Source organism: Lepisma saccharinum, chromosome 25, assembly GCF_977018435.1.
Source record: "Lepisma saccharinum chromosome 25, izLepSacc3.1, whole genome shotgun sequence".
Lineage (NCBI taxonomy): Eukaryota > Metazoa > Arthropoda > Insecta > Zygentoma > Lepismatidae > Lepisma > Lepisma saccharinum.
The window spans coordinates 1,896,796-1,922,268 of record NC_139253.1 but is presented as its reverse complement, the minus strand read 5'-3'; the positions used below and the strand labels follow the sequence as shown (position 1 = coordinate 1,922,268).

The 25,473-nt window shown below is 39.8% G+C and overlaps 1 protein-coding gene across 1 annotated transcript in view; it reads left to right on the top strand.

Annotated features, from left to right (window-relative positions):
* The window catches only part of LOC145978987 (uncharacterized), a 370,418-nt gene that overhangs the window by 221,194 nt on the left and 123,751 nt on the right, over nucleotides 1–25,473 (top strand). The gene's annotated exons all lie outside the window — the stretch shown is intronic.

The following is a 25,473-nucleotide window of genomic DNA, read 5'->3' as shown; positions in this document are numbered from 1 at the left end:
ATATAGGCTTTGATTTTAATAAGATGTTAGATGCTATGTCACGGCACTCATTTTCTATTCTATGTGCAAATATTTTGATGGCATCTGGTCCCATGTATAAGTGTGGCTCACTAGCTACACCACCCCGTATATCTGTATAACAAAAACTGGAAGGTTCATGTTGCTGGTATGGTGTAATTGAAGATTCTTCAGGATCTGGATTGCAGAATTCAAGAGGTTTGACGTTCGATTCAAAATCACAGACAATATATACTGGGTGTTCCAAAAAGGCTTCATACTTTTTGAATTTGCAATTTTCACTTGGATTGGGCATCACCATATGAACAGGTTTATGGTTCCCACAGTATTTCAGATGCTCAATTAACTTGTTTTTAGCAATTTCTGCACTCTCTTCCTGAACCCCCTTCACCATTTTTCTACCATCAAATCCAGATAAACATCTTCTGCACAACTTGAATATTATATTAGATTTGTCTAGTTGTGTTCTCACTAAAGCTTCAAGATTATGTATCAGAGTATAATGGTATGTATCATCCCCTTCAATTAAGAGCAGATCAATCGGAATAGCAGATTCATCATCAAGTGTACTGATTCTGAGAGGTGCTATCGGGCAATTGCCAGTGGAACAAATAAATACATTAATAGATAATTGTTTGCCATTGATGTGCCTGGCCCTTTTTTCAAATTTATCAATATTCTGAATAGACATTGGATATTCTAAACCCTCCATTGCATCGTCAAAAAAATGTTCATGCTGTTTATAATAAGTTATTCTCTGAGGATCCCTTGAAACTGGATACAAAGCAGCTAAAATACACCACAAAAAGCATTTCTGGTCATTATTTTTTATATTGACCACGGCTCTTTTGTTTTTGATATTAGCAGGTAATGGCACATATGTAGATCCTTGCAATGGGCTGAATTCAGAAATATTAACATATAACTTGTGCGGAGAGCCACATAGGCTCCATCCGGACTCTTTTGCCGCAAATTCAGAGTGTTTGATATTCAGTTGATCCATCAATCTGCTTATTATTTTATCTGAATTTGCATTTGAATATACCGGTACAGTTTCTGTTATGTGGGGCTGTATAAATTTTGTACCATTTGGCTTCTTATATTGTGTAAACAATTTGAGGGAGAGCTTATAAGAGCCATTTTGTGCATTAAGAATTGCCTGGAGATTAGGATTTATACTGTTCAAGAAATTCTCAATGCCACATCTTGGCTCTGATACAAACCGGTGATCCCTTAATTGGCCATTAAAACTGCTACGGATAGGTGGTGCATAGCGTGGCTGTTTTGCTGCTCTGGCATTAAGAGGTGCTTCGTGCCTTCTTTTCAGACCAGATGTTGATGACTGTACAGAGCAAGTATCTTTATGTGTATATGTGAAGTATTGCATGCTGTATTTTCTATTGCATTTGGGGCAATTTTTTGTGGGAGTTCTGTATTTGTCTGGGTTACAAATCTTTTGGTGTCTGGCCCAATTAGAGCTAGATATATTTTTATTGCATTGGTCACAATATTTTTGATTCGGCATTTTTGCTGTTGTTTATTATATACAATTTCCTGGGATTCAAATCAAAATTCTATACTGGATAAAAATATCAGTTGGGTTCAGCTGTGTGCTTTGTATGTGTGTATATGTGTGTAGGTGTGTATACACTTAATATTTTTGGCTTTGGTATTTATATAAAATTTCTTGGGGGTCAATTCAAAACTTTATGCTGGATAAAAATATCAGCTGGGTTCAACACTGTGCTGTGTGTGTGTGTGTGTATGTGTATGTGTGTATACACTTAATATTTTTGGCTTTGGTATTTATATACAATTTCTTGGGGGTCAAATCTAATCTCTATGCTGGATAAAAATATCAGTTGGGTTCAACACTGTGCTGTGTGTGTGTGTGTGTGTGTGTGTATGTGTGTATACACTTAATATTTTTGGCTTTGGTATTTATATACAATTTCTTGGGATTCAATTCAAAACTTTATGCTGGATAAAAAAAGCAGAAATAGGCCACAACTTGGCCACAAGTGGACCGGAAGTAGGCAAACCGGAAGTGAACCGGAAGTAGACCGGAAGTGAACCAGAAGTGGACCGGAAGTGAACCGGAAGTGGACCGGAAGTGGACCGGAAGTAGACCGGAAGTGGACCGGAAGTAGACCGGAAGTGGACCGGAAGTAAATATGTGTGGGTGGGTGTGGGTGGGTGTAGGTGTATATAGGTGGGTATAGCCTAGTTTTAAGTATGGCCCAAGAGGGGCATATTTTTAACAAATTTATGGACAACAATCTCACAGAAGTGCCTTTTATAAGTATAGACAAATCAATCTGAGGGAGCTCTTCCTTTCTCATGGAATCCATGAGGGCATTTTTACAAAAATCTTGGATTAGACAGAGTTCGACACTTGAGCAAAAAGCTCATATGAGCATGTTGAGCTAGTTTTAAGTGTAAGCAAATCTGCTTGAGGGGAGCTCTTCCTTTCCGGCGCTGTCCCTACCACAAATACCACTACTAGCAAATAATAATAATTGTTTTTTTTTTAGGATCCCTGGCCCCTATATAACCTCGCCAGGGGTGCGTGGTGCCCAACCAAAAAAAAGTAAAGGTTCTCTAACGGCTGCGGTTATAGATAACCACATACCTCTGTTAAGAGTTTCACGTGTTTTTTTTTCTCAAAAATCCTATGGGACACCTCTGTTTATCAAAAATTCGAGATATTAGCAATTTTTAGAAAATTTTCGGTACATTTTTTTTTGTTCCATGACGACCTATGTTTATTTTGGTATGGGAGGACAGAGGACACCGAGACTCGACCGACACACTAAACCCAACCTCTCTACGCGTACTCTACGTCACCAAAAAAGGTTAAAGGTTCCAAATAACAATAGTTAGAGTTTCGCCAATCTAGTAAAGTGGATTGGTTGAAATCTCCAAGGCGTATTTTGCATTTTTTTTTCAAATATGAACACGTTAAAACTGAACAGTCTTGGATTTTTGAGTTTTATATTCGCCCTGAGAAAATTCTATATAAAATAACATACCTGAAAATTATATTCGCAGTAGATTGATTTTTTTTTTGAGTTTTGTAATCACCTCAAGAAATTCTATATAAAATAACATACCTGAAAATTGTATTCACAGTAGATTGAATTCTTGAGTTTTTGTATTCGCACACAAGAAATTATATATAAATAACATACCTGAAAATTGTATCGCTATATACTAGATTTTTTGATTTCTGTGATTTTGGAGAAAGCAATGGCATCCACCACCAGTTTCAATCATAAAAATGATAAAACTGAATGTGTTACTTGCGAAAAATTAATATCTAAAACTAATATTAGCAAGCACAGGGCAAGATGTAGCGAAACAGGTTCGAGAATTAATCGTTCCTTACCTTCTAAGTCTTGTGCTCGATGTGGAAAGATGATTAGCATTAAAAATTTAAGTAAACACCTCAAAATTTGCAAACCATCGACCGGACAAGGAACATTGAAAAGGAAAATCGATAATTCAAAAACGGAAGCTTCCACTTCCAAGCAAATTAAATTATCTAATGAACGCAAACCAATTAGATCTGCATTCAACGACCAACTCCAGGATTTTTCAATTAAGTCAGAAGCAGGCCGTGACATCCTTAGTTTCTTGGACGAAACGAAAACACCTGTACTAAATATTTTGAAAGATAAACTTAAAAACAACTCTATGAAAGTATACGTTGTTCTGTTTTCCGAATACGAGAAAGTTGATGGCACAACGAGTATTTTTTATCATCGTACAAAAAACCAGACTCTTCATTTTGCTGACGTCGAAAATTTGGACAACTTCTATTATAAAGTTTCCAACGAGCTGGTTAAGAAACATGACGGTTTCGAGGCTAAAGGGTCGGGATGGTCTCTGTGTGGAAGTCCTCACACGTTAACTGTTTACGTGAACCGATTCTCGCCTCTTCGCGCTTCCAGCTACGTTCCTCTTCCACCGAACATTCAACACAAGAGAGCTGTGTTAAATATACAGAACAGCGATAACAAGTGTTTTCTCTGGTGTATATTGGCTGCACTGCATCCTGTTCATTGCAAAAATAATCCACAGTGGGTTGGACATTACAAGCAATACGAGTCCGACTTTCAAAGTGTAATGTCTGACATCGAATACCCGGTGACATTGTCGGATATAACAAAGTTCGAAAATCGTGCAGGAAAACGCATCGCTATTAATGTGTATTCCTTCACGTCAGATAAATATCTCGTGCATCCCGTCAGGATAAGCGATATCGACGATGACGATGCTCGTGTAATAAATCTTCTTCTAATTTCAAACGAGGATGTTCATCATTACACGCTAATTCGTTCTCTATCACGTTTGGTCAGAAGTCAAACTACCAAGTATGCAAACAACATCGAAGTTTGCCCGAGATGCCTAACCACGTTCGACGATCGAAAACAACTCAATTATCGAAAATACACCGGACGTCAAACAGCTGTCGATAAACTTGCCGAACATAAAATTTATTGCGGTGACAACAGACCGGCTAGAATGTTGATGCCCGAAACGAACGAAGTCAAAGAATTCAAAATGAACAAGGCATTGTTGGAACATCCCGCAATCATCGTCGCAGATTTCGAGGCGTTCCTCAAACCACTCTCGTACTGCGAACCGGATCCTGAAATTTCCTCCACAACGCCGTACCAGCTTCATCAACCTAATAGTTTCGGCTATGTTGTTGTGCGACGTGATAAAATAAATGAAGCATATATATACACACCGCGGATCAAATGTAATCGAACACTTCCTGGAAAAAATGGTGGAGGAGGTTGAGGTAATTGGTAGCGTACTGCTTACATCAAAACCGATGGCACCTTTAACTGAAAATGAACTTCAAAATTACAATTCCACTGAGGTGTGTCCGGTATGCGATCAAAGTTTCACTGATGAGAACAAAAAAATATTCCACCACGATCATTTCAGCGGAAACTACATAGGTGGAATTTGCAACACGTGCAATCTTAAAATCCAGAAACCTAAATTCATCCCCATATTCTTTCACAACGGAAGCGGATATGATTTTCACCACCTGGTGAGACATCTTGGCTACGATCCGAAACGTATAGGTGTCTTGGCCGAGAATGAAGAACGCTACATTAGTCTCAGCAAGCAAGTGTCGATTCCGGGAACGAAAACAACAATCGAGATGCGCTTCCTGGATTCGTATAGATTTCTCTCTGCAAGTCTGGATGCTTTAGCGAACAAACTCACCGACGATCAATTTAAAATAACTAGAGCTAGTTTTCCCAACGTAGACGTAGAACTCGTTAGACGTAAAGGGGTTTATCCTTACGAATATGTCAGTGATGGTTCTAAATTTAACGACGACGCTCTCCCACCTCCAAGAGAATTTTACAGCAGACTCAGAGAGAAAGGAATCACGGACGAAGAATACCAACACGCGCAACTCATGTGGGAGAAATTAGAATGTAGGACACTCGGAGACTACCACGATGCCTACTTAAAATTAGACGTGACGATACTCGCGGATGTTTTTCAAGCGTTCAGGAAAACGGCAACGAATATTTATAAATTAGATCCAGCGTATTTCTACAGTCTACCGGGATTAGCGTGGTCGGCAATGTTATTCCAGACAAAGGTCAAGCTGGAACTGATATCGGACGTTGACATGTTGCTATTTATCGAAAGAGGGATACGATCAAAAACCGGAGATTCTTGTAGTGGACGACGTATCTTTGTTTAGGGTCCAATGTTAACAAAAGCTTGTCCTGAACCGAGTCGGGTGGACATTTGATTTCGGGAGTCGGACGCAAATCCGAAAACGTGTCGTGCAGGTGGTCGCAGAATTGGAGATCTACCTCTGCGAAGAAACCACACTCGCTATCGTCGAAATGAATAATGTCTATCGAGGTGGGATCTAACCATTCGAATCCCCCGTAAAGAAGTTTCTGAACCATGGCATGTCCGTAGAGATTATTAACGTCGGCGTAGAAGATGTAATTCGATGCTCGATTTGAATCGTAATCTTCTTTCATGTGTACGTTATTAGCTTTTGCATGTCTCTGTACGCATTGCACCATTCCACCTCGTATCCCTCTTTCGATAAATAGCAACATGTCAACGTCCGATATCAGTTCCAGCTTGACTTTGTCTGGAATAACATTGCCGACCACGCTAATCCCGGTAGACTGTAGAAATACGCTGGATCTAATTTATAAATATTCGTTGCCGTTTTCCTGAACGCTTGAAAAACATCCGCGAGTATCGTCACGTCTAATTTTAAGTAGGCATCGTGGTAGTCTCCGAGTGTCCTACATTCTAATTTCTCCCACATGAGTTGCGCGTGTTGGTATTCTTCGTCCGTGATTCCTTTCTCTCTGAGTCTGCTGTAAAATTCTCTTGGAGGTGGGAGAGCGTCGTCGTTAAATTTAGAACCATCACTGACATATTCGTAAGGATAAACCCCTTTACGTCTAACGAGTTCTACGTCTACGTTGGGAAAACTAGCTCTAGTTATTTTAAATTGATCGTCGGTGAGTTTGTTCGCTAAAGCATCCAGACTTGCAGAGAGAAATCTATACGAATCCAGGAAGCGCATCTCGATTGTTGTTTTCGTTCCCGGAATCGACACTTGCTTGCTGAGACTAATGTAGCGTTCTTCATTCTCGGCCAAGACACCTATACGTTTCGGATCGTAGCCAAGATGTCTCACCAGGTGGTGAAAATCATATCCGCTTCCGTTGTGAAAGAATATGGGGATGAATTTAGGTTTCTGGATTTTAAGATTGCACGTGTTGCAAATTCCACCTATGTAGTTTCCGCTGAAATGATCGTGGTGGAATATTTTTTTGTTCTCATCAGTGAAACTTTGATCGCATACCGGACACACCTCAGTGGAATTGTAATTTTGAAGTTCATTTTCAGTTAAAGGTGCCATCGGTTATGATGTAAGCAGTACGCTACCAATTACCTCAACCTCCTCCACCATTTTTTCCAGGAAGTGTTCGATTACATTTGATCCGCGGTGTGTATATATATGCTTCATTTATTTTATCACGTCGCACAACAACATAGCCGAAACTATTAGGTTGATGAAGCTGGTACGGCGTTGTGGAGGAAATTTCAGGATCCGGTTCGCAGTACGAGAGTGGTTTGAGGAACGCCTCGAAATCTGCGACGATGATTGCGGGATGTTCCAACAATGCCTTGTTCATTTTGAATTCTTTGACTTCGTTCGTTTCGGGCATCAACATTCTAGCCGGTCTGTTGTCACCGCAATAAATTTTATGTTCGGCAAGTTTATCGACAGCAGTTTGACGTCCGGTGTATTTTCGATAATTGAGTTGTTTTCGATCGTCGAACGTGGTTAGGCATCTCGGGCAAACTTCGATGTTGTTTGCATACTTGGTAGTTTGACTTCTGACCAAACGTGATAGAGAACGAATTAGCGTGTAATGATGAACATCCTCGTTTGAAATTAGAAGAAGATTTATTACACGAGCATCGTCATCGTCGATATCGCTTATCCTGACGGGATGCACGAGATATTTATCTGACGTGAAGGAATACACATTAATAGCGATGCGTTTTCCTGCACGATTTTCGAACTTTGTTATATCCGACAATGTCACCGGGTATTCGATGTCAGACATTACACTTTGAAAGTCGGACTCGTATTGCTTGTAATGTCCAACCCACTGTGGATTATTTTTGCAATGAACAGGATGCAGTGCAGCCAATATACACCAGAGAAAACACTTGTTATCGCTGTTCTGTATATTTAACACAGCTCTCTTGTGTTGAATGTTCGGTGGAAGAGGAACGTAGCTGGAAGCGCGAAGAGGCGAGAATCGGTTCACGTAAACAGTTAACGTGTGAGGACTTCCACACAGAGACCATCCCGACCCTTTAGCCTCGAAACCGTCATGTTTCTTAACCAGCTCGTTGGAAACTTTATAATAGAAGTTGTCCAAATTTTCGACGTCAGCAAAATGAAGAGTCTGGTTTTTTGTACGATGATAAAAAATACTCGTTGTGCCATCAACTTTCTCGTATTCGGAAAACAGAACAACGTATACTTTCATAGAGTTGTTTTTAAGTTTATCTTTCAAAATATTTAGTACAGGTGTTTTCGTTTCGTCCAAGAAACTAAGGATGTCACGGCCTGCTTCTGACTTAATTGAAAAATCCTGGAGTTGGTCGTTGAATGCAGATCTAATTGGTTTGCGTTCATTAGATAATTTAATTTGCTTGGAAGTGGAAGCTTCCGTTTTTGAATTATCGATTTTCCTTTTCAATGTTCCTTGTCCGGTCGATGGTTTGCAAATTTTGAGGTGTTTACTTAAATTTTTAATGCTAATCATCTTTCCACATCGAGCACAAGACTTAGAAGGTAAGGAACGATTAATTCTCGAACCTGTTTCGCTACATCTTGCCCTGTGCTTGCTAATATTAGTTTTAGATATTAATTTTTCGCAAGTAACACATTCAGTTTTATCATTTTTATGATTGAAACTGGTGGTGGATGCCATTGCTTTCTCCAAAATCACAGAAATCAAAAAATCTAGTATATAGCGATACAATTTTCAGGTATGTTATTTATATATAATTTCTTGTGTGCGAATACAAAAACTCAAGAATTCAATCTACTGTGAATACAATTTTCAGGTATGTTATTTTATATAGAATTTCTTGAGGTGATTACAAAACTCAAAAAAAAAAAATCAATCTACTGCGAATATAATTTTCAGGTATGTTATTTTATATAGAATTTTCTCAGGGCGAATATAAAACTCAAAAATCCAAGACTGTTCAGTTTTAACGTGTTCATATTTGAAAAAAAAATGCAAAATACGCCTTGGAGATTTCAACCAATCCACTTTACTAGATTGGCGAAACTCTAACTATTGTTATTTGGAACCTTTAACCTTTTTTGGTGACGTAGAGTACGCGTAGAGAGGTTGGGTTTAGTGTGTCGGTCGAGTCTCGGTGTCCAGCGTTAAATTGCTAATATCTCGAATTTTTGATAAACAGAGGTGTCCCATAGGATTTTTGAGAAAAAAACACGTGAAACTCTTAACAGAGGTATGTGGTTATCTATAACCGCAGCCGTTAGAGAACCTTTACTTTTTTTTTGGTTGGGCACCACGCACCCCTGGCGAGGTTATATAGGGGCCAGGGATCCTAAAAAAAAAAAACAATTATTATTATTTGCTTGTTTGCTTGCGTCACAATACAAAAATAATAAGAGGCATACGCGCGCGCGTGTGTGTGTGGCACATCGTTTCCCCCGAGAGAGAGAGGTTTACAAAGATCACGATATATAAACATTTGGTCCCGGACTTGGAAAAAATTACGATAAGGTGCATTCGTACTTCAAGGATGAGAAAGTGAATTTACTCATCACGGCTTTTCTGCGCCGTGAAACATCGTCAGCGCAATAAATGAGGCGCGGAACGTGGAGAGAAAGTGAGATTTTGAGGTTTCGATGCGATTTTCTGAGGGGTCGAAAAATCTGGGTTGGTCTGGGAGTCACATTTACTATCTACTAACCTATGTTTAGGAAATCGAAAATAGCGACCGGAAGTGAGGTTATCTTGAAAACGGTAAGACTTAGGAAAAATATGTTTTTTGATTCATCATGTACACCTATATATGAGAAAAAGTATGAATAGAACCTATGCTCGGAAATCCAAAATGGCAACCTGAAGTAGGGTTATCTTGGAAACGGTAAGACTTAGAAAAAATCTGTTTGTGGATTCATCATGTACACCTATATGTAAGTAAAATATCAATAGAACCTATGATCGGAAATCCAAAATGGCGACCGGAAGTGGGATTATCTTGGAAACGGTAAGACTTAGGAGAAATCTGTTTGCGGATTCATCACGTACGCCTATATGTGAGAAAAAATATGAATAGAACATATGCTCGGAAATCCAAAATGGCGACCGGAAGTGAGGTTATCTTCGAAACGGTAAGACTTGTTAAAAATCTGTTTGGTGATTCATCACGTACACCTATATGTGAGAAAAAATGTGAATAGAACATATGCTCGGAAATCCAAAATGGCGACCGGAAGTGGGGTTATCTTAGAAACGGTAAGACTTAGGAAAAATCTGTTTGGTGATTCATCACGTACACCTATATGTAAGTAAAATATGAATAGAACATATGCTCGGAAATCCAAAATGGCGACCGGAAGTGGGGTTATCTTGGAAACGGTAAGACTTAGGAAAAATCTGTTTGGTGATTCATCACGTACACCTATACGTGAGAAAAAGTATGAATAGAACATATGCTCGGGAATCCAAAATGGCGACCGGAAGTGGGGTTATCTTGGAAACGGTAAGACTTAGGAAAAATCTGTTTGCGGATTCATCACGTACGCCTATACGTGAGAAAAAAATATAAATAGAACCAATAGTGTCCGGAATTCATGCGGGTTTGGACGTGACGACGCAGTTCAATAACATAGGTTAGACCAAGAAAAAAAACATTGGTGATTTTATTTCGAGTAAGGTGTTGGCAACACAGCGAGAAAATGAGGCTTATGTCTTACAAGAGCAAACCGTTAAGTCGAGCCTCACCGAGCCTCACTTTCGGTTGCAGCTCTGTCTTTATGGTCCTACTCTAAAGTAGGTCAAAGCACGTAGAGGCTCTCGTGTAGTTTAGCACGAAAAAAAAAATAAATAGGTTAAGTTATATCACGTAAGATCGTGGCATTCGTACCAAGTATGAGTGGGAAAAAAAGAAAAATAGGAAATTTTACAAAAACATCGCTAAACGCTAAAACATCGACAAAAAATTGTCAAAATATGTCAAAAACTGATTTTCAATTGATAAAAAAGAGGCTACAAATGCACTCGTACCAAGTAAGAGTGGGAAAAATAGGAAATTTTACAAAAACATCGCTAAACGCTAAAACATCGACAAAAATTTGTCAAAATATGTCAAAAACTGATTTTCAATTGATAAAAAAAAGGCTACAAATGCACTAGTCCCAAGTAAGATTTTGAAACAATCAATATACACTACTGATTTGTCAAACACTATGGAGTTCCATTAAAAATTCTAACGGATAATGGTACACAATTTGTATCGGAATACTTTAAAGATTACTTGAAGTTTAAAGGAATTAAGATGATAAACGTTACTAGGTATCATCCAAGTTCGAACCCGATAGAGAGATATAACGGGGAAATAGTAAGAATTCTAAGAATGTTATGTCATGATAATCATACGAAGTGGTCTACAGCAGTTAACAGAGCCATAAGATGGATAAATAACTCTATATCTGAGGAAACAAAGAAGAGTGTGGCTGAATTGTTTCTGGGATATATGGAAGAAACCGGAATCTTCAAGGAATTTGTTTGGCCGAGGGAAGTAACATCCAAAGAAGAGACTAAGGAAGTATTACTAGACATATACATTAAGAGAATGAAGAAAGTGAACAGGAAAGCAGAGAATGGTATGAAAATAATATTAAAAAAGGGAGACTTAGTATTTTGTAAAACACACCCAATGAGCAAAGCATCAGAGAAAGCAATTAAGAAATTGTTTTTCATATATGAAGGGCCATACGAGGTCATGAATTTATTTCGGAACACAGCGGTAGTAAAGCATACAGAAACAAATATACAGAGAAGGGAGAACCTGGAGAATATCAGGAGGTATAACTGCACGGAGGAAGTAAAAAAGAGCTTAGTTAATGAATAATAGAAACAGTAAGAGAAGTCACATAGAACGAGGGAAAAATTTATAAATTTACAAATGAATTTTCCAATATATAAATTTTTCATCCTCAAGGAGGGGGATATTGTGTCACGTGCCAGTTTCGATGACACAATGAAGGTTGCAAGGAGGAATGGTTTCTCGGAAGCGACGATAGATGGCAGCACGCCATATAAAGAAGAGCAGAGCTCATTGTACAAACTAGGAGCGGAGAAGAGCGATTATATATATTATAGTAAATAAAAAATATATAAAGGAAGAGTATAAAAATTATAGAAGGAGTGAATAAAATGTTGTATATAGCGAATTAAAATAATTAAGAACATGCTCATATATGAAACGTTTAGGAAAGTTATTAGGTGAGCAAATGAATTCAGAAATGTATCTCTCTTTATTTTCCTGACGAGGAGAACATCGTCAGTGTTTTGTTTGTTTGTCCCCGGTGGCGCTGTGTCAAATTAGACGCCCCGAAGCACTTTTCGGTTGCGCTCTTTATTAGTCGCACTGGGCCATTGGTAGCGCTGGTTATTAGCGATCCTGGTTATTCCCCTTTGGTCGTCAAATAGGTGGCCCTATTGTCAGTTTAGTCGACCCTACTCTTTCTACAAGTATAGCTTGTATTGTTTGACAAAGAAGCGGGGGGAAAGCGAGCACATAATTAAGATTACGCTTTAAAGGAAGATAATAAATTAAACGAAGAAAAGAAGAAGAAGCCTTTTCGATTATCAAAGAAGAAGAAGCCTTTTGATAATAAAAGAAGAAGAAGCCTTTTCCATATTAAAAGAAGAAGAAGCCGTTTCCATAATAAAAGAATAAGAAGCTTTTTCCATATTAAAAGAAGAAGAAGCCTTTTTAAAGAAGAAGCCATTTAAAAGAAGAAGAAGCCTTTTTGATAATAAAAGAAGAAGAAGCCTTTTCGATTATACATATATATATATATATATTTTCTCTGTATTTTGTCAAGTTCTCAGAATATAGATCCGCATTTTACTATATCCTCTTGGCTATAAAACGCTTTCTTATTTGGAATTCTCAAACAAAGAACCTATCCCCTTGAGATTAAGATATCTGTAGCCGTGGTAAATAACATGTAAGTACGTACCCACAAGGAGCGTAGCACATTGCGTACCTGATTGTCTAAGCCGTGCACCAGTGACCGAGCTTTCCGATGCCGAACGAGACTTCGTAGACAACGGCGATCAAATTCTTTTTAACGAAAACATACACCTTGAACATGAAAATCTTTTTTCCTCAAACCAAGAACCTTGTGAGCGACAGAAAGAAATCCGACAACGGCAACTCAACGATCCAGAAATTCGCGATCTGATTTTTCTAAAGAGAAGGGACCCCATGAACCTTAAAGTCCGCTATTACACCCTAGATGGGGGAATTTTATGTAGATTGAACAAAGACAGGAAATTGCTAGTCATACCCGACAACATGATTTCAGATGTTTTATCTGAAACTCATGATAGCCCTTTCACAGGAGGTCATATGGGCCAAGCAAAAACCTTAGAAAAGGTACTGGAACGGTATTACTGGAAAAATGTTAAAAGAGATGTCCAACACTACGTAAAATCATGTATTCTGTGCTTACGCAAGAACCCTCACCATGGGAGAAAACAAGGATTTTGAATCCTCTTCCCCTGGGACAAGTTGCCGAAAAATGGTCATCCGACATCTCTTGTCCAATTACTCCATCGAATGGCTATAAATACATCATATTTGCCATTGACCTATTTTCCTCTTGGGTAGTCGCTCAACCATTAAGGTCTATTTCCGCGAAGGCTGTGGCAAAATTTTTTGTACATAATGTTTTCACCATTTTTGGCCCTGTACAATCAATATTGACTGACAGGGGATCTGTTTATCAAGCTGCTTTGGTGCAAAATATACTATCCGAACTCAAAATCAAGCACCTAAACACAAGCGGTTATCATCCACAGACAAATGGAAAGGTAGAGAAATTGAATTTTACATAATTTTTATAACGAGAAGGTACGGTCCGTTTATATTTATTGCATATCGCAAGATAAGAGAAATTGCGTCCGCCTTCTAGCCTCTTCATTTGTACGCGGCTTACCTTTATGTACACACCCTGGACACTTTCAGCAGATTTCTTGACTTTTTTTTTCCACCTTATCTTTGAAACTCCCCTTTTTGGCTGTACTTTAAAATTCCCTTACTAGTCGCTTCTTTGTTTACTACTTTTTGTAGAGAGCTGTATTTTAAGCTTCTTTTTTAAGCCGATCACTTTGCCGATATTTTATTTATTTATTTATTTATTTTTCTCCCCATATGTCTTACGGACAAGTTTCGGTCGACAACTTCGTTCTATTGATTACTGCTGATGGTCCACAATTCAAGTCTGTTGTCGAAGAAATTGCCACTCAACTGAATATTCCCGTTTCACGAGTTTTGGAAACTCATAAAATCCACAAGATAAATAAGTATCTTTTGCATTTGTACAAGACACAACCTGCTGAGAAATTTTTTGACGATTGTAGGGAAATAGTGGGAAATTTCACACGTATGCACATTAAGGCAGGTATTTACAGTCAATTTCCGATACAAGCCGACTCCATGACAAATGATGCAGTTTGGACTCTCCTGAAAGACTTGGACGACCTTCTGCAACAAGAATCCTCTTAATTGCCATCTACACTGGTATCTTGCGACGCATAGGCCTATACTACATCTATTTTTCCAAAACCCTACCCTTTCCCCCTCCTCACTCAATCCCTTTATACCTACGCCTTGTATTCCCATATTGGTCCAAGTAATGGCCAAAAGTTTGGAATTTTGGATTCAACGACTGAGTTATGACATTTTTACGTTACCTACAGTAGGAAATATTTCCGCGCTTGTGACAGAAGAAGCTACGCAGAGCGAGCTTTTGCTTTTTATTAAATACGTACAGGCTTGCGAAGCTTCATTAGAAGATAAAGAAGAATTTTTGTTTTCTGCTTTTACTCAATTGCATGAGTTTGTAAGAAATTGTTATCACAGGTTTTCCACAGATTGGAGATTTGAGTGTAATTTTAGAATTTCTGAGCAAACCTTAGACCTTTTTGCTTTTTAGGCAAGATTTCAGTGCCCCGCACCTCCACCACTAATGTAACGTCAGAGGGGGTCTTGGCGATTAAACTGTATCCTTTGACGAAGCGGCGAAAAAAACCACAGCATCCTAGGAAGCTTCTAACCCCTTTGAGGTTTATAGGTGGCGGAAGATCCATAATTGCAGATACCTTTTTCGGGTTGACTGCAACACGATGCAGGCCTATAATGTGCCCTAAGATTTCGGATTCGCCATAAGCTAGATGACATTTCGAGGGCTTGGCTTTTAGATTTGCTCTTTTAAGGGCTATAAAAGTCTTCTCTAAACGTTCCAAATGTTGTTGCCAATTTGAGCTAAATACAATTATATCGTCGAGGAAAACACAGAGACTGTTCCAGTTCAGACTCGCAAATACCTTATCAACGCATCTCTGAAATGCGGCAGGGGCGGATGCTATCCCGAAGGGGAGAACATTGAATTCAAACAATCCTTCACTACACACGAAGGCTGTTTTATGCTTATCTTCTTCTGCAATGGCTAATTGAAAATAAGCGCTGAAAAGGTCAATGTGTGAAATATATTGTACGCCACTCAAATAGTGGATAATATCAGAAATTGTTGGAATCGGATAATTTTGCACGATTATCTTCGAATTGAGCTGGCGGAAGTCAACTGCAAAACGTACCGATTTATCGCGCTTCCCTACGAGTATAATTGGAGCTCCATATGCGCTTTCACTTTCCCGAATTATTCCTAAATCGAGCATTTTCTTTACTTCTTCCCTGATAAATTCTTGTTGTTTTGGGGACACCCTGTAAGGACGTTGCCGGACTGGAATATCATCTGTCAGTCGTATTTTCACCTGGTGAACATGTGTAACACCTACTTCTTCCGGACTTGCTGCAAAACAAGAGCGGTACCTTTGTAGTAATGTGATAAGTTCTTCCCGTTGAGTGGGGTTTAATTCTGGAGAGATATCTACATCTGTTGTGATATCGAATGCCTTCTCACGCTTCTCTAAAGAGCTTTTGAATTCTTCGATGTTGATAGCGTTCACTTGCTGGAGTTCTAGAAGATTATCGTCCGAGGGAAGTTCCACGGGTTTGGTCAAAAGTCCGAGTACGTAATCTGCTGGAATTACAACATCGAAATGATTCATATTGATTACCGGAACGTTTCGTGTTGTGGTTGTATTGATGAGGAGTCTCGGCATAAGACAGCGGTATTGGTTGTAAAGACCCTTTTGAGCTTCTAAAACGAAATCAGTGTTTAAGGGAACAAATGTAGAAAAAGATATGACTAATTCAGTGTATTCATGTGGATGTAAAATAACAGAATGCAATGTAAGAGCTTTCTTCTTAGGACCCAAGGAAGTAGTTTTCAGTTCTTCCTCGCTGTTTACGAGCGGAAGTTGTTCGAGAAATGTCTTATCAGCGCTTGTTGACGCTGCACTTGCGGTTGCGGTGGGAAGAGAGTTATCTCTATTCTCGCATCGGGCTATATCCTCCTTCTTCCCAGCTAAATATATTGAGGAAGGTTCTTCTTGCAATTCCTTCCAGAAATGACTTTTATTCTGAAAATGAACAAATTTCCTAGATTGTGGTGGTGGAAACGGAAGTTTAAGAGAAATATGCGATTAGTCACCAAGAGTGCGTCGTACTTGGTGTTGTGCCTCCCGTTCGCTTGTAAGCGAAACTTCGCATTCTTTCGAGTTCCTGATTTGAATCCTGGGGTTCCGGGTTCGATATTCGGTTATCTTTTGTTGTTGACCACTAGGTTGTGTTTGTTTGGGGAATTCCTGTGTAACTTTATGTATATTCCTAACCTTATTGTTTCTGACGTGCTGGAATTTACATATACTTGCCGTTCTTTAATGTAGGGGACAAAAGAGAAACGAAAAGTATGTAGTTTTAATCCTTTTGGAGTCAAATATTTGACGTAATGATTAAAAAAATCAGCCCCTAAAATTATTCGATTACTCAATGTGGCATTACCACATATTGCCAAAGGCATGGTGAATTTGTGTGGACCAATCCAAAAATGAAATTGACAAACAGGAATGTTGTTGCATGCTACTCCTGAAATAGTGGATAATGTTAATGAACTTGTGCGTCTTGCCGTTATTGGAAAATGTGGTGGTAACATTCCTATATGTAATAAACTACAAGTACTACCTGTGTCAACTAAAGCGGGAATATTTCGTTTGAACATTCCTATATTTATAGTGGGTCTGTCATTTGATATTTCTGGTTCTCGAGAGAAAGATGAGAAGTTAAAACTTGTGTGCGGCGGATTTGGCAGGGTTTGTGGTGTCTGTGGGTGCGAGCGACCCCTGAAGCGCCGCCCCCTTACTCGTTTGGGATGTTCCTATAAGGAGATGGGCTTCGTTCTTCTCTCTGTGAATTTTCTCGTGAATTGTTCTGAAAATGTCCTCCTCGTCGATTGTAGGTTGGACGTTGTACTGAAAATGTACCTCTACCACGTTGGGTAGAGTAGGAACTACGCTGATTGCAATTCCTAGAAAAATGGAATTTAGATCCACAGCTATAGCATCGTTTGTCATGGTTTGGGTTGAAATTCGTTCGGCCCCTGAATGAAGAATGTCCCCGGGAGTTTGCGTTACCCCTGAAATTTCCGTTTCGCTGGTTTGTACCACTATTCTGTGTGTTATTTGGTCTCGTTTGTTCCATAGTGTGAATATACCGTGTTGGTTGGTTTCTTTGCTCGGATGCCGGATTCTGTCTGTCCGATGGTCCTTTCACTACTTCGGCATATGTGCGCGTTGAAATTTCTACCTGACGCTTTGCTCTTTCCAATAAACGCAGATTGGACAAAAATTCGTCCAGGTTTTGAGATCTCATGGTAATGAGTTTCTCCGCGTCCCGTGCTTCCAGACCATTACACAAAAAATTGATTTTTCCTTTTTCGGTCATGTTCGGATCGGCATTCTGGCAGAGTTTGAGTATGTCGTAGAAATAGTTCTCGATGGACTCTTTGTTTTGTTTTTTCCTTGCGGCGAGTTCTAAGTATGCTTGACCGACGGGCAACATAGGTTGAAATGCTTTCGTTAGCATTTCTTCTATTTGCGCGAAAACTGTTACCGGTTCTAATGTAGCGCGGTTCAAGTCCCAATAGGCGAGAGCGCTTTTCTTCAAGTAAGCGGGTAGAAACATAATTTTTTGTTGATCATTCCACCCCAAAATATTGGCCACTCTATTATAAGTACTAAAAAAATCAGTGATGTTCTCCTCCGGGTCAGCACTGAAAATGTCGGGCTGTATGGTTGGAATTCGGGGATAACCTGGGAATTGGGGAGTGGTTGCGGCGCCACTACCGCTTTGTGAGTTATTGGTAGACATTGTGGCCTCAGAATCAGTGTCGGGTGGAAGAGGGGTTTGTTTTGCTTCTTCTGAGCAACTTGGGAGTGGGCACCTTATGCTAGAACTTTGTAGGGGTTTATCACCAGAGGTTTGTTGACGTGTTAGCACCATGTAAAACCAGAAGCCAATTTACAAGTGAACACATATGAACATAAGGAACAAACGACCAAATGGGAATGAACGACATCCATGAGCAGAAAAAAGTGGACAGCACCTTTCTAATCAAGATAAACGACAATTAATCCGTCCCAAAAGACCACCTAATCCTAGGAATTAGAAAGAGAAAGAGAAAAAAAAGAAAAAAACATCACATCTCTCTAGGGAGATAAATGAGAGCAATAAGAGGGTAGGGAACGAAACTTTGTGCGTTAAATGACAAATTGCCCCGCACCTCCACCACTAATGTAACGTCTTGGAGTTACGGAAGGTGTCTTTCAGAGAATACACATTTTAAATCAAATGTTTTACCCTTTATTACATAGCTCAGAGGTATAATGGTAGAGCCTATTATACAATTATGTTCTTACATACTAGGTTGAATCTGATTCAAAGTGGGAGGACGATATATGTCTAAGTCCTCCTTTCCTATTCTAGAGAATAATCTAAGTCCCAAAGACTGTAGTTGGATTTCCTAAGGCGCCATTCTAAGTATGAATCAAAGATTGTTTACCTTACTGATTGACAGAAGACACGTTGATAGTCTCCGGCAGCAACTCTGGTGGACTGACTCGTTTTCCTTATTTGGGGGGTCTTTTATACCCTAGTGGGTGCGGTGTCCGATACTTGCCCTAACCTTCATGTAACCTTAGAGAGTTCCAGTAGCCTAAATCACGTAAGTCCAAACCTCTAGAGGACAGAGCCTTAGCTCATCCGTCCGGTCATGTGTCCTCTATCAAAGTCACGCATGCCCGCAGTGACCTCAGCTTCTGAGCGTTGTACGTGGATAGTTCCTCTATCCTTGGTTTTGCCAAATATGGCACACACAATGTTCTATTTCTGTTTTGGCTACTTCCTATGAAAGAACTTGGAGTCTCCTTGACGAAGAGAGAGAAGACACTATGTTTCTATCTCTCTCTTAGGAAGAGGAAATATCGGACACTTTCCCATGTGGGCCTTTAAATCAAAACTTATTGAAAGATTGACATCTATGAAAATCCAACAGTATCTTCTGGCAAATGATTAAAATCCTATTCGATTCTTTTACATGTTACAGTGCCGACCCTGAGTAAAAAAATTGCGAATTTCATTCTGGTTCTCCAGGATCACATCGTCAAAAACCACCACCGAATTTTCGAGACAGCAGTCTAGTGGTATCACTTCAGAAGCAAATATAGCTATGCCTAGACCCTCGTACAGTTTCGACAGCTGGCGATACTTTGATTGCTCCAAACTTTTGGAGAAAACATACAGGTGTCTGTTCTTCCAGTTTAACCAGTTGGGTGCAAGAAGAAAATTATTAATAAGTAATGTTGTTTTTCCACATCCAGAAGGTCCAACAATGAGGCAGCGAATGTTGTCGGGTAGAAGCTCGCCATTTTTCCTATCCTGACGTTCCGATGGAAAATCTGGCAGTCGCCGTACCATGTCCTAAGCACCCGTTACACAATCACCTCGTTTGCGTTTATCCAACTTTTTTCCTCGAGTCCCAGCCATTTCACCAACAGTTTGTCACCTTTTCTACGTAATACTTTTTCAATAAGATACGTGTCGGGTTATTTTGTTTTAGAAAGTTCCTCTTCGTAAAATCTTCCTTTCAGAATTTCGTCGCGATTATCTTTTATTATATACGTGTGACGGTTTCCGGGTAAGACTCGAACTACGGTGAAAAGTTCCGTACTCCAATTTTTTGTGAAGCCCTTTTCAAACGCACGCTTAAATGTACTGATTCTCACCTGATCTCCAATTTTGTATTTCGGTTTCTTGCTTGTAAATTTGTACTTTGAGCAAAAAACCGTAGAAATTAAACGCCGCTCGTCAGATTTGTTGACGTCAGCTGGTTTCATGTTTATCGTGCGATGCAAACTGTGATTATAGCTGTTAACGAGTTCGGGAAGCATGTCGAGCCACTTGTAATTCCCCTGAAGCGTGAACTGTTTCCACATGCGTGTTTTGAGAGTTCGGTTGAAACGTTCCACTATGCTGGCTTTGATGTGACTAAAAGTGGAGTAATGTTGAATATCTTCTTTTTGAATAAATTGCCGAAAGACAGAGTTGTAGAATTCTTTTCCGTTGTCTGTTTGAAGAAATCGAGGTCGCCTGCCATTTTCATCGAAAATAGTTTTGAATGCTTACACTACACAGGTTCCTGTTTTTGCCTTGAGGGGTAAAGCCCACGCAAATTTTGAAAATGTGTCTATAACGGTGAGAAGATACTTGTATCCCTTGTTGATTTTATGTAAATTTTTTAAGTTGCCACTGCTCATTTCCACAAGGTCAGCTTGCCACAGGTCGTCTAGGCCTTTGGTCACTACCGCCAGTCGTTTGTAGTTTCGCCGTGCAGATTTGTGCAGCTCGTTTACAATAGCCTGCCTAGACATTGCGCGAAAATAAGAATATAGCTTGGATGGGATTTCTGGCCGCAGACAAAGCCGGGTTTTCTATGTACAGCTTATCACCTATTTCTATGTCCATAATTTGAGTGGCATCTTCAGCATAGGCAGTCTCGCGAGTTTCGGGGTGGGTGAAATCTACCAACTCCACTCCTCTTATTTTAGGCTCGTCACTGATGTTCGTCACGGTCATGGTTGGGTAGTGGGTTGCGTGAGGCAAAGACCAGTATGAAACCTTGACGAACTGAAGTGTGCCAGCGATAAAAACCTGGTGATAGGCTTTGGCAGGAGTCAGCATGTAGAGTTTGGCACCCGGATGAAAGAGCGAGGAAAATTCCCTGTTTGTAATGCTGTACAGTTCGATGACAACAGTGGACTTGAGATTGTCGATGGCGTTCAGGGTGTTTACATTGGTTCGAACCTCGCTCTCTACATCCTCCAATCTACCGTTCACCGATTCCAGGTGTTCCTCGATAGCACGGACAACAGTGTCGTAATCGGGCTTGATCTTCACATCGACAATTAGCCTCTTGAATTTTTCGTTTAACTCATGTAGTTGGGTACTTAAATTGGCTATGGCCGATTCCTGGCTCGCCTCGATGCTGCCAATTTGCTCTTTCACATTGGCGATAATCTGGTGCAGACTTTCCACGAGTGTCAACTTGGAGCTCTGAGTTGCGAGGTCGTGGACCTGGGTTCTAATTTCCGCAAACAAGCCGTGTAGCTCGCTGATGTTCTGGTTGATGGGTAAGGTTGCAACAGACTCCCGAAGCAATTCAATTTCGGTTTGGATGTTTTTGATATCGTCGGATTTGAGTATTCGGTTGAGAGCCCTCTTTACGCTTTTCAGTTCCTGCGAGGTAGGCAGGGTGGCCACCGTGTTTTGGAGCGACTCCAAAGCTTTTTCATCGCTTCCAACTTCGAGGCAGCAGCAGCAGCGCGTATGCCTTCTTGTAATTGCGTTATGTCGTCCTGGGTGGGGGTGGATTGTTGCAAAGTTTCCAACTTAGCCTGTATGTCGTCGATCAAGTGATGAAAATGCAACAACTCTGATTCGGTGTTTAGATTTTCCAACTTCGTGATCTGCTGTTGGACGCTGGCCAGAGTATCCCTGATGCCAGGCAGTTTGGATTCCAGTGCTTCGTGTACGTTTGCCAGATCATTTCTAATAACAGCAAGAGCATCCTCAATATGGGCTATGGTGCCTTGCAGCTTCCCGAAATCCTCGTAGGTCTCAAGTTGGAGTTTTATGTTGGCCACGCTACGGGCAATGGCATTCAGCTCGCTGGACGAAGGTAGATTGTCGATGAAGTCCTGTAGCGTTTTGAGTTTGGTTTTGACTTCGTTGATGGCTGCATGCAAAGCGTCCGTTTGAAGCTCAGCCTTGATGCTTTCCAACGTAGGAATTTCGAACGATTGAAACTGTTCGTGCAATTTGGCAATACTGGCATTCACGCGATCATAGTCATCTTGAGTTTTTATACTCTGGATAATGTTTTGCAGTTCAGTCTGGATGGTGCTCGTTTGGTCCTGCAAGTGTCGCTTTAGCTGTTCCACGTCAGAAGTTTGCGCTTGCTGCAGCTTCACAAGTTCGTTTTGGAGCTTGCCTACGCTCAGTGCCAAGTTATCGAAGTTGTCTATTGACGCGAGGTCGGTGTACTTTTGCAGCAACGATTTAAGCTCGGCGTCAATTTTGAGTACGGGGTCCAGGCACTGAGACTGCAGGCTAGCTATTTCTGACTGGAGGCTGGATTTGAGCATGGACTGCAGGGCCTGCAGGTCGCTTCCCAACTTCGTGACCCTGACGTCGAGCATGATAAGTTCGTCGCCGTGGTCGTCGCGTTTGGTGTGACCAAAAATATAGTTAGGCATTGTTACCACTGTGGTTATTTATTATAGGGTAGGTGATTCGCAGCTCCACAAAAAGAGGGATGAGTTTATCTAGTCGTCCAAGAGCTCCACGTACAGGCGATCGCCAGCAGACACATCGTACGTTGTAGTCGCATCCATCCTATCATGCTTGATGCGATAGATGTTCTTGCCAGAGGAAACCTTGGCCTCCCCTTTGTTCTCGATGTTCATGTTGAACTTAAGTATGCCGGAGATGGGGAACCGGTAATAATTCAAGTTGTTGTTGAATACATAGAAAGTTTTGCCCACATCCTCGTCGTACTGCGTCAGGATGCTATTCAAGTGTATAATTAACAGACCGTTAAGTTTAGATAGCATGGAAGGCAGGAGTTCGTTGAAACTCAACGACGACGTAGGCTGGACGGGCACTTCCATAGCTTGCTTCCTGAAGTCAAACATGTTCATAGGCATGGTTATTTTATATGCTTGTGTTCATAGAAATATTGCCAGCCATAAGTTTTTTTAAGTGCACTGTATGCATTTCTTAGTACTATCTAAACGATAGTGCCCCCAAGGCAACGTGTGGATCCCACAAGACAAAATACATCTTTTATCATCATGTGGATCTAATGCTACTTTCCTAACTTTGTTGTAATCACATGGTCTACACTTTGGATTCTTTTTTCCAATCGTAGCTGCTTCTTCAATTCCTTCACACAATCAATATAGTCTTGAAATGAAAGTTTGTTTTGTACAGTATTTTTACCAACGCCTTTAGCTTTCTTCGTGATGCTGCTCTCAGTTCTAAATGTATACATTTTGGAACGCAAACCGGCAAACTCGAGAATGATGTCACCGTTACACTCGTCTTTCAATTTACCTAGAACTTTTTTGTTACTAGATGGAATTCCAAATCTTTTCGGTTGAGGGTAGGAAGAAGTATCATAATAATCAAGCACGGACGGATTTTTTACATCTTCATATAGATTGGCTGTTTTAATGTTATAAATAAAACTGTCGGTGTCCATGTAAAGTAATGAAATGCTATCGTTGTAGAAAGGATGCATAAAATTGTAGTGAAATTGAAACATGTGAAGTTTCGATAAATCTAAAACTGTTGCTCCCACATAAATTGGTTTTCGGAATTTTATCACTTTTATATCTAGATTGAAAAGTGACAGATTCTCGTTGTAAATTTTTCGTGATTTAAATCTAGGATCAGCCACCAACTTATTGCATTTATTTTCAGATGAAACCAATCTCACGTCCACGTGATTTCTCACGTTCTCCATTGTCTTGCCATATACAGCATTATTCATCAATTTGAAAAAATCTTTGTCTAAATCGGAAGTGGCAACTGTTCTATGTTGTGTGTTTGTTTCAATGTATGGTTTGAGCCACTTGGAATGTTTAAACCTGAGGACTCTTCTAATATCCAATACTTTAACACCCATCGCAATCAAAAACTGAAGACTTTTGTAATGGAGAACATATCTTTCTTTTTTCTCCAAAGTTAATAAAAGCTTGCGTTGATTAGAATTAGGGGGACATTTAAGTTCGGGTGCCGGTGGTAAATCGGAAAAAATATCATGCAAATTGTCTGGAAATTCAATATCCACATCTGCAAAGAAACCAAATTCACAATCGTCAAAATCAATAATATTTATGGAAGTTGTTTCTATCCATTCGAAACCTCCATAAGGAAGTTTCTGTACCATAGCATATCCATAGAGATTATTAACGTCGATGTAAAAAATGTAATTCGATGGTTTATTTGCATCATATTTTTCTTCCATGTGCATGTTGTTGGCTTCTGCATGTCTCTGTACACATTGCACCATCCCACTTCGAATCCCTCTCTCGATGAAAAGTAACATGTCTACATCTGTTAATAATTCTAACTTAATTTTTGTTTGCAAAAACATTGCAGACCACGCTAATCCCGGGAGGCTGAAGAAATGCGCAGAGTCCAACTTGTAAATAGACATTGACGTTTTCCTGAATGCTTGAAAAACATCCGCAAGTATTGTTACGTCTAATTTCAAGTATGCGTTGTGATAATCTCCGAATATTTTACATTCTAGTTTATCCCACATCAGTTGCGCATGTTCGTATTCTTTGTCTGTAATTCCTGCTTTTCTCAGTTGACTGAAGAATTCTTTTTGAGGAGGGAGAGTGTCGTCATTAAATTTAGATTCATTGTTTACGTATTCATACGGATAAATCCCTTTACTTCTAATCAGTTTTATATCTATGTTGGGAAAACTAGCTTTCGTAATTTCCAATTGTTCGTCACAGAGTTTACTTGCTAGAACGTCCAAACTTGCAGAGAGAAATCTGAACGAGTCAAGAAACCAAATCTCTATGGTTTCGTTTGTCCCCGAAATCTTAACTTTCTTACTTATAGAAATGTATCGTTCTTCATTTTGAGCAAGGATATCTATTTTTTGTGTGTCATATCCAAGTTTCTGAATTAAGAAATGCAAATTGTAATTCGATCCATTATGAAAAAATATGGGGACAAATTTGGGCCTTTGAATTTTGAGGTTGCAAGCATTACAGATTCCGCTGATGAAACGACCGTCTGTGTGCGAATGGTGAAACACTTTACGATTCTCGTTTGTGAAGTATTGATTGCACACTGGACACTTGACAGTTTCATCAAATATTTTTTGTTCCTCTGGTGTCAACGAATTCATCGGTTTGGATATTTGCAAGAAGCTGCCAATTTTCTCAATCTCCTCTTCCATCATTTCAAAAAAGTGTTCGATAACATTCGGTCCACGGTATACATATGGTTTATTTATTTCATCTTGTCGTATGACAGTGTAACCAAAACTATTTGGTTCATGAAGCTGGTATGGCGTTGTGGAGGAAATATCTGGAT